At 35.7% G+C, this 13,742-nt stretch overlaps 1 protein-coding gene across 2 annotated transcripts in view; it reads left to right on the top strand.

Moving 5' to 3' along the window:
- Nucleotides 1-13,742, top strand: part of LOC123616494 (uncharacterized) — a 436,127-nt gene that overhangs the window by 192,206 nt on the left and 230,179 nt on the right. The gene's annotated exons all lie outside the window — the stretch shown is intronic.

Raw genomic sequence — 13,742 nt, 5'->3', positions numbered from 1 at the left:
GTAAGTACAGCAGTTTAAAGTGAAGAAGGTGTTGACAGGGTTTATTTCTTTTTTCAAGGCAAATAACTGGGGCAGTGATCTCTGTTGGAATTCTTCTTTGAGTTAGAAGTGTGAAATAGGAGGGCCATAGTCCACTTTTGCAAAAGTTCATGTGATACCCACATACAACTTTTGAATTGTCAAGCAGAAGTTGTAGCATTATTCTATACAATGAAGAAGTTTCCAGATTTCATACTTCTTTTCATTATCTTCCCAAATTGTTGACTTAGCATTATTAAAGGAAAATGTATTCATAATAATCAGTTGATCAAATAAATCATTGAAAAGGGAAGACTGGGTATTACCTTCTCTATGGAAACTTTGCTAGGCATGTGGCTTTCAAGAATGAGGCAGCTGTGTTAGAGTTGGTCTGACAGTTTCCTCTGCAGTTTATTTTAATGAATTCATACAGATACACCTAATATGTTGTGTATTCATCAGCCTGCACTGCTGACAGTTATATTACATAAAGTTCAGCATAAGACCCAAGCGTAGAGCTCCAAACCAGCATTTCAGAGCAAAGACTGCACATTCAATTAAACTCAAATTATCCAGTACCACTCTTTATCCTATAAAACACCGAAGGAAATAGAAAAGGCAAGCTGCTACTTACAATGTTTTTCTGTTGCTTGATTCAGTGATTCTCCAGACAGCTATAAACTGAGATCTTGTTTGTGATGCTTCTCTAGCCATGTATCCCCTAGCAGCCTATATGGGGGGAAAAATTCAAATGTTACAGGGCTAAATGTCAGCCCTTATAAGTAGTGGACTTCAGATCCAAGAGTACACTTTGGCTTTGACAGCATATGCTATGACTTCCAAAGGGATTCTTTGCAGATGTTATTATGCTGTTTATGACATAATGTCTTTCCAGCATAGTCAGATAACTGAAAGTGATCAACAAAAGGAGGGTGATGTTAAGGAAAGAGGGAGGATTCATTTGTGTGCATGATTTCATGAGAAGAGTAATTGGAGCATCACATATTTTAGAGTGATGGCCAAATAATACACACTGGGCAGAACCACTTCTTACTTGCTATTCCAAGAGAACCTGAAATACAGATGTTACCAGTGCATTTGCAATGAAAATATCCCTTCCTTGAAAATGAAATTAAAGCAGGACCATTAAGATGCATGAAGGTCAAGTTCTTTGTGGCCCAATTTCTTTGAGCAATTTTTAAAACACTTCCTAAGCATTTTATGAGCTATGAAAGCAGTGGGGAAACTGTGCAGCCACATAAAGTTCACATGCTAAGTACACTGCTGGAAAATATACAGCAAACATGAGGAATCAGTGAAGCTTCCTGACAAATACTGTGGTCCTAAGGCAGAGTTCTGCCTCAAATTGTGTTTGTTAACCAGTAGGAATGCTTTTAAGGTTTCTCCTGTCACTTGGAATAAAATTATTAAGTTACAGTTATACAAGCAAAGGTCTTGCATTCATGTAGTTTCATTTTGCTATCATCATAATGTTGGAAGTAAGGAAGAAAGGTTTTTTGACTTCAGAGGCGGATTTTTTTTTTCTCTTCTGAAATATAGGTCATGTTAGTTTAATATCAGAGATGAATTATTTGGAAGCAAATTATGCAGTAGCTTTTTTATTTCTTCTGTATTTCACGATTCATTTTCTGTAACAGTACATAGTTTTGATCTATAGTTAGCCTGATTTAGAAGTATTTCTTTTCTTTAGGACCTCTACATATCTTCCCTCCTTTTATCTCCAGATTAGATTGCTGTGATGTTATTTTAAGGTTCAGAAGCTTCAGTTAAGCAAAGCATGTGGAAGGACATGCAAAATACTTATCTTAATGACTGTCAGCAAGCGTATACTTCAAGTTTGCTTGGCGTCACAAATATGCCAGAGAGTGTATGTTGATTTGGATGATAAGGAACCGTTGAGACAGTTGGAACTTAAAAAAAGAAAATCTAGTTAGGATTCTAATAAATAACATCCTGTGCTTGAATGTTTTTCTAGAATCCAGAAATCCTATAGAAGAAATACTGACCTCGTAGACGTTAACAGTTGGAGGGTACTTCAGAGATAAGCTGGTCCAACCCTCTCATTTTACAGATAAGAAAACTGAGAGGTGACTTAGTCAAGCATTACCCTTCACAGATGTTTTGATATATGACTAATCTTTTAAATGGACTTGAAAAAGATTCAATAATACATATAATTTTTCATAATGAACAACTACTTTAGTTTTCTACTAAAGGCAGCCTGAATAGAAGAAATAGTTTTGGAAATTTGAACCTTAGCACTTTCAAAGTTCACATTTTTTAAATAGTAGGATTAAATAATACAACTGTTCTGTTATAGGAAGTAGACGCTTGTTATGATGTTAACCTATAATGAAAAAGGCACCAAACCAGTTCTTTCATCAGAGTAGCACAAAGCTAACCTGTAAAAAACATTATTATTCTTTCTAGGCATACGACTTAGTCTTTGTTTTCAAAAGGACATTTGTTCCCTATCAGTCTTTTCTTTAGGATTGTTATTCCAAAGAGCTGTTGAAGAGGTAAATAGTAAGGAGAACTGGGGTGGGGGGAAGTAAATCTTGTAGAAAGAAAGCAAATTAACTCTCAGAAGGAAACATGATGAGGATAAACATTTAAATAGGAACAATCAAAGAAGATGTTAAAATTGGAGCTAGTCTCTTTGGTGAACTTAAAGTGCTAAAGCTATCATAATACAAGTGAGATTTACAAAGAGAAAACTCTGTCCAGTGGCCACAAAATGAAAATCTATTCTAACCACTAAATCATGGAGACTCACCTTTGGTTTAAAATTAAACCCAGTGAGAAAGCATTAATCACAATATCAAGCCTGTCACGAACAACTGAAGAAAAAGGGGTTTTTTTAATTATTTAAATTTTTTTAACTTGAAGTATAGTTGATTTACAATGTTTTGTTAGTTTCAGGTGTCTAGCAAAGTGATTCAGTTGTACATATAAATACATATATATTTATTCTTTTTCAGGTTCTTTTTCATTATAGGTTATTACAAGCTATTGAATATAGTTCCTTGTGCTATATTGTAGAAATGTATCCATTTTATATATATAGTGGTGTGTATATGTTAATCCTAAACTCCTAATTTATCCCTCCTCTTTCCCCTTTGGTAACCATAAGTTTGTTTTCTATGTCCATGAGTCTATTTCTGGTTTGTAAATAAGTTCATTTGTATCATTTTTAAAAAATTCTGCATATAAGTGATGTCATATGATATTTGTCTTTCTCTGACTTATGAAGAACACATTTTAAAAGCACACATTATGCTGATTTTATTATTCTGCTAATGGAGGAAGAAAAACCTAAGCCTAAGAGATAGATGAGGAATAAAGAATAGGGCACTAAGAATTCTTGGTTTTGTTACAAGCTTCACAGCTTACTGATGGTGTCAATATTCTGAAAAGGCTTAACACATTTAAATATTTTTAAATTCTTACTTTCTGTCTTTTTCAACCAAGAAACTTAGCTCTGAGGAAAGCTCTCTTTGGGAAATATGAGTGAGCTTGTGAGTTTTTGGTTACTTGGAAGCCAATTAGCTTTTCCCGCTAAATTTCAAAAATAAATTAATAAAAGTTCTCAGGTTATGGAAGAAAGGCAGCATTTTAAGAAGTAAAAGAAGTTTCCTTTATATCAGTGTGAAGGAATACTTTGGGCCAAAGTAGCTCTTGGTACAATAAAATGATCCTAATTCTACATGTCATTATTCTGATAGCTTTTTTAAAATGCAAGTTTAGGTGATTTACAATATTATATTAATTTCAAATGTATGGCATAGTGATTCAGTATTTTTACTGCTTATTCTTCACTAGAATTTATTACAAGATAAGTCTATAATTCCCTGTGTTATACAATATATCCTTGTTGCTTTTCTAGTTTGTACATAGTAGTTTGTATGTCTTAATCCCATATCTCTAATTTGTTCCTCACTCCTCCCCTTTCCCCATTGGTAACCATTAGTTTGTTTTCTATATCTGTGAGTCCGTTTCTGTTTTGCATATTATGCTTAGTGAAATAAGTCAGGCAGAGAACGACAAATACTGTATGATATCACTTGTATGTGGAATCTAAAAAAAAATACAAATGAGTATCTATGTCCTCATATCGTAATGCTTCTTCCTGAGTATTTTCCTGTGAGAGTCCTGATATGTCTGAGATCTGGATCCAGAACTCCCATTGGTTCAAAATGAAGTCCTTGTTCCTCTCCACAGTAAATTAAGAATAAAACATTAAGAGGGAATCCTTTAGTTTTCACGCATTTTAGTAAAAATCATTTTCTATGTAGATGCCTAATCTTTTCCCCAGTCACCTAGCTTGAGTCCTTGAGGAAAATGACTCCATTTATAGGATACTGTTATAAATTGGTGTTGTGTCTAAAGTGATTTTGCAGCTAGGCAAATGTCAGCTAATGTGGCAAAGAGCAGAATCATGTGTTTTACCTTAATATGGTAAAGTTGTCTACTTTTCCTTAATATCCTTTAGGAGGGCCCAGAAACAGAGCTCCTCCAAGGGATGTTAAACACCTGATGATGAATGATTCTGCAAGTGATGCTCAGGGATCAAAGTTCTAGCCAGAGAGGAATGATGGAAAAAGTGCATGCTGGCAGAAAAATCAGAGCTGTTTGGGTCTTGGCCACCACATTTATACAGAAAAAAATCAAAGAAGTTGAAACTGCTCATCTTGGCTGACTTTCCTACCACCTCCCACTCTTTCCAACCTTCCAAACTCACTTTTTGGAATATGGACACAGCTGATTCCCTCTGAAAGATGGAAGAGATGGCTACATGTGTCTTGCAGATGGAATAAAATGAGGGTCTGGCATTTCTGGAAATAGATGATATTCTACTAATAACTCCTTGAAAGAAATCTCACAAAGCAAGAAAAAGAGAAGGAACATTATAATACATTTGTTGTTGTAAATGGCTCTAGGCCTATGAAATCATCTGTATTATTTGCATGGATTCTAATGAATTGGTATACATTTTCAGCAATATCAGGACTCATCCCTCCGATGTAGAATAATCAACATTACATACTTTAGGTCAGTATGAACATAAGTCAACATACTTGTCCTCCACTGTGTTATCATGCATTTTATTCTCAGAATGAGATGTGAAGCCAATGCAATATTAGTGGTAGTGGCACTGACTAACTTGTCAGTTACTTGTTTATCTATTTTCATCTGGAAGACCTGTGCTAACTTATAAGTATATAGTAGTTAATAAGCAGCCCTAGTTCTTTGCCCTCAAAGAACCTAGGAATCCTGGATGAGTTTCATAAGCTCTCTGGACATCTGTCAACAAAGGAGTTGAACTAGGTAGTTTTGAATGTACCTTCAAGCTCTAAGATGGAATGCTCCTAATCTCAGCCATTGGCATAGAAAGGAGATGAGGACTGTGGTTTCCATACTTGCTCCCAGTTTTTGTTTTTCCATGAATATTAGGATGCTGAAGGAGAGACTTCAATAAAAGTAGAAGAAGTACTTCTTTTCACACAGAAAGAACTACTGGAAAGAGAATAAGAGAGAAAAAAAGAAGGAAGAAATCCTAACTCATAGGATTTTGAAAGTTGTGGCTTCTATTTGGAAAGCTTTGAAAATCAGAAACATATTACTCGGTATCCACCTTCATGTTGCCTTCAACTAATATTAATCCCATGTTCTATTTGCATAACTCTGTTCTTTTAAGTGATGATTAAGGAGTTCATGAATAACCACTAAGGGACTTCCTGAATTTCAAGCCCTGCTGAAGTGTTTTACTTGCATGAATCCCCACAATCACCTTAGGAGGTAGATACTATAATTACCCTCAATTTCCAGAAGAGAATCAAAAAAGTCAAATAACTTCTCCAAGGGCATATAGTTAGCAAGAGGCAGGCCCAGAATTTGAATGCAGTGTCTGGCATCACTGCTTCACACTGCGTCAGTCATCCATTACCTGACTGAACCACTACTTCCATTGCTTTATGATTTTTCATTACTGTTTATTAGAAAATGGTATTCATGAAAACTTCTTATATAGTCTCTTTTCATCACACACTGATGAATGACCAATTAAGATCTTGTCTTTCCTTCCTTTCTGTCATTAGAAGAAAAAGGTAAATAATCATGATTTCAGTTTGCTCTTGTTTTAGTTTCTTACGGCTGATGCAACAAATTACTATACACTAGTGGCTTAAAATAACAAAAATCTATTCTGTCCCAGTTCTGAAAGCCAGAATTCCAAAACCAAGGTGTTGGCTGGGTTAATTCTTTCTAAAGACTGAAGGAAAACCCATCCCATGCCTCTCTCCTAGTATCTGGTGGCTGTCAAGAATTTTTGATGTTCTACGACTTGCAGATGGCTCACTTAAATCTCTGCCTTCATGTGCATATGACCTTCTCCCAAGTGACCTCTGTGTCCCAAACTGCTTCTTCTTTCTCTTATGAGTCCAGTTATTAAAGTTAGGCCCTACCTTAAATCCAGGATGATCTTTAACTTAGTTACATCTGCAAAGACCCTGTTTCCAAATAAAGTGACATTCACAGGTACTAGAGATTAGGACTTGGAAGTATCTTTTAGGGGGACTCTATTCAACCCATTATAGCTCTATTGATTGAAACAATTTAATGGTCAAGATATTTTCTTCATGATGTCAATCAATGCCTGTCTCATTCTGCTGAATTCACTAATTCAGCAAATATTGATTGAAAACTTCAACTATGGCCAGGTTACAGCAAATAAGAAGACAAACTCCCTGTGCTATTAGAGGTGGGATTGTGATTGGGAGGGAGGTGGGAGGAGAGACACAACAGAGAAGACCAGTAACTAGTAAATAAACAAGACCATTGCAGAGAATGAAAAGTAACTTATGAGTCCTAAGCATCCCCTTAAACATCAGTTATAGCTCTAGATACTGCCAAAAACTGTATGATTTTTTTTTATCAAATCAAATTCTATTTTGAGTATCATTTCTGTTGCATAAAATCATTCTTGGTATGATAAAGTAGTCAAAAGAAACTATAGACTTCTTTGTCATTACTCATCTAACATGTCAGAAAAGTACTTATTCATGAAAGGAATAACATACTAGATTATCTGATTTCCCTCGGTAATTGGAGGAAGTTGAATTGGGGAAAAATAACTAAAGCATCAATTCACCAAGCATCAATTTCCCTAATTCCCAAGCAGTACAACATTGTAAGATTACTACCAAAAATGTCCTCAGGGATCTTTCTCTATAGGAACATAAAATTTTTTGAAAAAATTCAACCCACTGTAACTGGTCATATTTTATTCATTAATTATAATTGCAAAATTTTTGCAGAATATATTGGCTAATGGCTTAAAACTTGTTATTCAGGAAGTAATTCATTGAGCCTAAGATGACATCTTAAAACTCAGTTTAAGTTCAAATGACACCAGAACCTTAACATTAGTCTCTACAAAGCACCTGTCTAAGGACAACCTTATCCCATGGCTGTATAACCACTGGGTACAAGAAAAACCTTTGGTGATGTTTTGTAAATTACTGAGAACTTGTTCTGGCATACTTTTTGGATTTGTGGTTATTATATGTCCATTTTCTTTCCCCACAGACTATATTTATTTTGTTGAATTTCGGTAATTGGGTACAAGCAGCTGGAGTTATTTTACTTTAGTTCATGAACCCTTTTATGGTGCTAAAAATTAAAAAAGCTCCAATGTTCATTCTAACTTGAAATACAAATTCAAGTGAGAGCCTAGTTTATTCTGAAATAGAGGTTTGGCTGTGCTTATGGTTAAACCAGTGCTTGTTTCAGCGAATAGTTCAACTCCACACCTTGCTGGCTTGCTGGAGAACTCATTCTTAGTTATCTGGTCAGGAAAGAGAAAGGTTGTGATCTGTCCTTTCATTAGGAGTTTAGACATCCCCTCTGTCTATAGGTAGTGAGGAAATGATTTTTTGGAAGTCTTTTAGTGATAAGTTTTACAAAAACTATTTCGTAAGATGCTACCATTCCAGTTTTTTTTTTTTTTAACTGAATTAACAAAAGAAGGTAAAAGAAACAGTAAGGAGTAAAAATGTAAAAAATAGTAGAATACAAAACAGGGGGATGGAATTAACTCAAACAACTATGTTTAATGAGTTTGTGCTGCTATTCCTTTGCCCAACAATAAGATATGATGTCTAAAAAGTTGTGATGCTGGTAAATTTGTCTAGGTCTACCTCTTCCAAAACTTTTATCTCTATTCATTGGACCTCTGAAGAGTGCCTGCTGTGTGCTAGGTGCTGTAGTACATACTTGGTGGATGGAGGTGGACTAAACACATATAAGGACTTGGGTGGCAGACGTTAAACAAGAATATGCATGAACAAATTTGCAAACAAATACTTTCATATAGTGCTAAGTGCTATGAAGCAATAAATAGATTGAAATGATGAACATTAACCAGAGATATTTAGATAAGGTATTAAAGAAATATTTTACTGAGAAGAAGTCATTTAGCTAAGTGCCAAGTGCGTAGGCTAAGTGCCAACTCAATTTATACATTAGAAGTTCAACTGGACTTTCACATAACTAGTAAGGATTAGGGGTTATTAACCTGCGACCTCAGAACTGAAAGAGGGTAAATTTGGTGTCTTATAGCAGGATTAACTGGGTGATTTATATATAATCTAAATAAATAAATATCATCATTTACTAAGTAGACTGTTTCTATGGAATGGATTGTAATGGCTTTCCATCTGGGTTCACTCACATTATATGCCTTTGATCTACTCTGTTTTGCCTTCCTGATCAGAGGAATTCTAACTAGATTGGAAATCTTGCACTTTTTAAACTTTGAGAGTTAATCCGTTGATCCATGTGTTAAATTACACCACTTAGACCAAATCTTTTGTGGGGGGAATTTTCAAGAGTTATGAAAGCATTAGTGGACTGAATGTACTGCTTTGAGGCGTTCATCTAGTACAAAATGCTCCTTTGTGAAACCTTTATCATTCTCAGTATACTCAAGTATTGTTCCTCAATTTTTTATCTGTATCATGGGTATGATGAGACTATGTACTTAATATTATGCTATAAACTGTTAACTGCATTTCTAAGAACTCTTGAGTTGATATATAACAATTAAACAATTATTTCAATGTAAAAAAAGGGGAATTATAAATGTAGTTTTAGCCTTGTAGTTGCATGTTATTTTTCTTATAGGAATTCCATTAATAATTTAACAGCTAATAATGCACAGCTAAAAATCAAAGCAACACTGAACAGGACATATAACTTTTTCTTCCCTTTCTCTACCACCTCCAACACTGTTGTTGGCACATTGTTTCTTATACTTTCTAATTACTTGCACAGGTATAATCCTGGCCAACATTTATTAAGCACCCACTATGTGCCAAGCATCACTGGAAGCACATTACAAATATTTTCTCATTTAATCTTCACAGTGACCTCATGGATAGGCATCTGTTAACCTCATTTTCCAGACATGGAAATTAAAGCATAGGGTGGTTAAGTACCTTGCCTAAGTTCACAAAATTGGCAAGTGTGACTATGGAGCATAAAAGCCTAACCTCTCTAGATTGCAACCCCTATGCTCATTTCTGGTTCCTGATAGAAGTATGGGAATCTCCTTATAATTGATTAAGGCAAGGCTATCAGTGCAAAGCAAAGAATGTTTCCTCAACAGCTCAGTCCTATTGTATCTGCTCTATGAGAAGCAGACTGGGAGAAAGTCCTGTTAAAAAAGAATATCATTATTGTTAATAAGTTACATTTGTAAGGTGTTTCTTTTCATTTAAACTTATTTATAAAAGGACCTGACCATTCTGATAGGTATTTTCAGTAGGAAAACTTCTGAGTGGAATTGGGTGGTATAGATGGTACTGAAGGCGCAGGCAATATGGATGAAAAGGGCCTATAGACAAGCCAGAAGAGGCCTTACTCATTTATACTTAAATAAATCCATATGACTTAAAATATGACTCTAATTATATGAATTATTATTCCTAATTCTGATATGTTAAAAGGGATTACCCTGAAACATTCATCATGCACAGCCATGCACACCACCAATGATGGTTTGGATTCTGGCAGCTTAACTATGAAATTCCTCCTCCTTTTAAGATTGTATGCCCCTGTTACAGAGTTTAAAATACATGATGAAAGGAAAATGCCACATATTTCTTATACAATTTAAAAAATATGCCTCTAAATGTTCTGCCAATAAAGCTTGCATTAGGTGCTTCTCTGTTCATAATATAAAATACCCACCTGGAGATCAGAAACCATTTTAACACATTGGAAGTTTTCTTTTCCTAGTCCCTTGAAAAATTGAGTTCTGCTGTGTCAACTTGTCTAAGTCTGCCCTGGGCTACTCTTGATGATGGAATTCCTAGAATAAACACCAAGGATGATGAAAGGTAAACTGAACTGAATTTCTCCTGAACTTGAATGAGGTTGAGAGATCACTCTGCAAATTATTTCCAAGCTAAGAATTCATTTCAGTTGCTGCTATTATTGTAATCCATCTATGCATAAAGTGAGAGAAAATTTTATTACAAAAAATGACTAGTTTATGAAAGAATTTAAGGAAGATGAACATTTGGAGAGAGCATTACTAAGGTCTACAGAAACATTGTGAGAGATGTAACAAACATAGACAGCATTGATTTGTGTTAATGATGTCTGTTTTTGAGAACTTTGTTGGTAGAAGCAATCCTCTAAAAGGCATATGCATCACTTGAAACACCCTGGGGTAAATCTGAGTAAAACTAAAGGAAAAAAATTGTATAGATGAACATTTAGGCAATATGTCTATAGAGTCAGGCACTAGAGGAAATGATGGTCATTGGAATTCCTTCCTTTAATTTGTATTTAATCTGTTTGAGAGTTTTGTTAATAGCAGAATAGGTTTTGTTGAAGTCACTATTTATCACACTGCATTATGTAGCTCTACCTGATATTTTTCTTGTTTATTCATTCATTCTGTCTTCAGTTATTTGATTATGATCTATTTTCTTCTATAAATATAATCCTTGTAAGAGCAAGACTTTTCAATTCACTCCTCCCAATATCCTGAGTGTGGTAGGAACCATGACTGACACCCATCAATATGGAAAGGAGCAAGTTCATTTCTTCCCAGCACTACCTAGAACACTAGCACAGATAGCATTTGTCAGGCAAATAAAATAAATAGGAATTACCATTTCTGACACCAACAGAGTTAGTTGCAAGTTGATGATAGAAAAATAACTCCAGTGAAAAATTCATTCCAGAAGAAATCAATGAATACTTATGTTTGATTTTTGTCCTTTAGACTATAAGACACTGTACAAAGTGTAGTGCTTTGGAAACAGAAGTTGGGGAGGGTGGTTGTTAATAAATATATCCCCAGGCATCTGTGGAGATTGGTTCTAGGAGCTCCTACAGATACTAAAATTCACAGATGCTCAAGTACCTTCTATAAAATGGTGTAGTTCAGTCGGCCCTCTCTATCTGTGTGTTTCACATCCTTGGATTCAACCAATCTCAAATGTTCGAAACCCCTACAAATTCAGAAGACCAGAGGGCTGACTGTATATTATTGAAACAAACAAACAAACAAACAAATAAACTGTGTTATAAGCAGACCTGCCCAGTTCAAACCCTATTTATTCAAGGATAAATGGTGATGCTGACTCAGCACCTTCTTTGAACAAAAGAGTATCTGAGTGGCTCCTCTGTGTTGAATGTCCATAGAAGGCATATATGGCGGGATGGTGTTTAGACTAAGATCCTAAAGAAAAGGAAAACATTGATAAACACATGAAAGAGCATTCCCTGTAGGGACAGCAGCTAGTACGAAGGCCTGGTGAGAATGAGAGAAACCATTGGAAAGTTATAATAATATCTATAGTGTGATAAGTTTAGGTTTATAAAATCACTCTGGCTGGTATGTGGACTAAAGGTTGTAGAGAGTTAAGAATGGAAGCAGTGAGACCATTTTGGAGGCTGCTTTACTAGTGCGGGTGAGAGAGGACAGTAGTGTGGACTTGAGTCATAGTGGTGTGGCCAGGAGGAAGTAGACAGATTCAGGACAGGTTTGGAAGTAGAATCAGTAGAGTTGCTTCACTGGATGTGGGAAAGGAGAGAAAAAGGAATCTGGGAGAATGCACAGGAAAGTAGGACTGGAGGTTCTGGGTGAACCTTACAGGTGGCTATAAAAAATCCAGGAAACCTTGAGAAGTGACTATCAGAAGGATCAACGTGGATATTACAAAGACTAATCAGAGATGAAATACTAAAATATTCATAGTAAATATTTATTGAGTTCTTACTGGGGGTAGAGCTAAATACTTCATGTACATTATGTCATTTATTCTGAAAAACAAAATAAAAATCATGTTAAGTGGGTATTATCACTTTCATTTTATAGATGAGAGAACAGAGGCTTAGTTAAGTGTCCAGATCATATAAATGGAGAGAAGATGGGTGCAAAATCCTTCAGAACACTAACTGCTCCCTTTCTCAGACACTTTTGGACTCCGCTTCAGGGAAACATGTGAATAAGTGCTTAGAGAATGAATGAGAAATTTCACAAAAGAAGCGCTGGGCAGGTTGCTATAGCCAGGCTCCCGGCCCACACATAAATCTGACCCTAAGTTCATTCTGTTTTCAATAGACATATTTTAGAATATTATGGAATTACTAATATATGCACTGAACACTGTGCACAAAGCAAGACACTGGGATTGTCTGACTGAAGGGTGTGAAAAAATGAAGAAGGTACTACTTCCAAGCGCTTATAAGCAAAATGTGAAGTTGCTTAACAAGTGTCTGGTATTTAGAAAGCATTCGACACATGTGTGTTAATTACATTTTTTTAAAAAAGCTGAGATTGTTAATAAGGCAATCATGAGAGAACAGTGAGGATTTGAAAGCATTGGTCAAGGCTTCCAAAGTAGATAGGAATTACTCTGATTAAAACATCAAGGGAAGCCTTCAGGTAGCTGTGGGAGCAATTACTTCCACATCTCTCACTCAGTTACCATGACTGTTGGCTCTAAGGGAGAGCCGTGATCCTATTTCCTAGGCATAAACTTCACATTCTTGAACTGATAATACTTTGCACTATCCCTATCTCACCTTCACTTAATGCCAGACTGTCTAAAGTGTTAAGGAAACTGAAAGAAAAAACAAAGAAGAACTTACGAAGCAAATTGAGGTTGGGCAAAGTTGCATAGTTTTGTGAACTTTTGTGCTGCTTTCTCTTTTCTGAGCTATTGCAGTTCTTTCTCTGGCTTAATCAGCAGAAGATTCCCTTCTCTCCCTGGTTCAAGTAATTATCCTGGTACAGGGTTAGGGATGCCTCCTGTTCTAGGAAAGAGGTAGTTGACATAACCTAAGGCTATTTGATTCCCCTCTGGGTCTTGCTAAGATTTCATTATACTTGCTTTTCAGAAGCAAGGCACTTTCAACAGGAATTGGTGGCCACATTCTAGCACAGGAGCAGTTTCTTTCACAGCATTTTATTATTTCATTTGTGATCTGCATGAACAATCATGAGCTACTTCCTGGTTCAGCTTAAAAAGTCCTGCTTTCTGTACTGAGGGGCGAGGGGCAGAGAAGAAATTGGCAAGGGAGAAGTTTGGTGTGATCCAGTGACTCAAAAGTTCATCTCTAACTTTTATTGTCAGATAATGTTTAAACACTTCTTGCTTTTGCTTTCTCTCTGGGACCATTTA

The sequence above is a fragment of the Camelus bactrianus genome, chromosome 2, assembly GCF_048773025.1.
Source record: "Camelus bactrianus isolate YW-2024 breed Bactrian camel chromosome 2, ASM4877302v1, whole genome shotgun sequence".
Lineage (NCBI taxonomy): Eukaryota > Metazoa > Chordata > Mammalia > Artiodactyla > Camelidae > Camelus > Camelus bactrianus.
The sequence above is the reverse complement of the archived record's forward strand: the minus strand, read 5'-3'. Positions and strand labels throughout refer to the sequence as shown.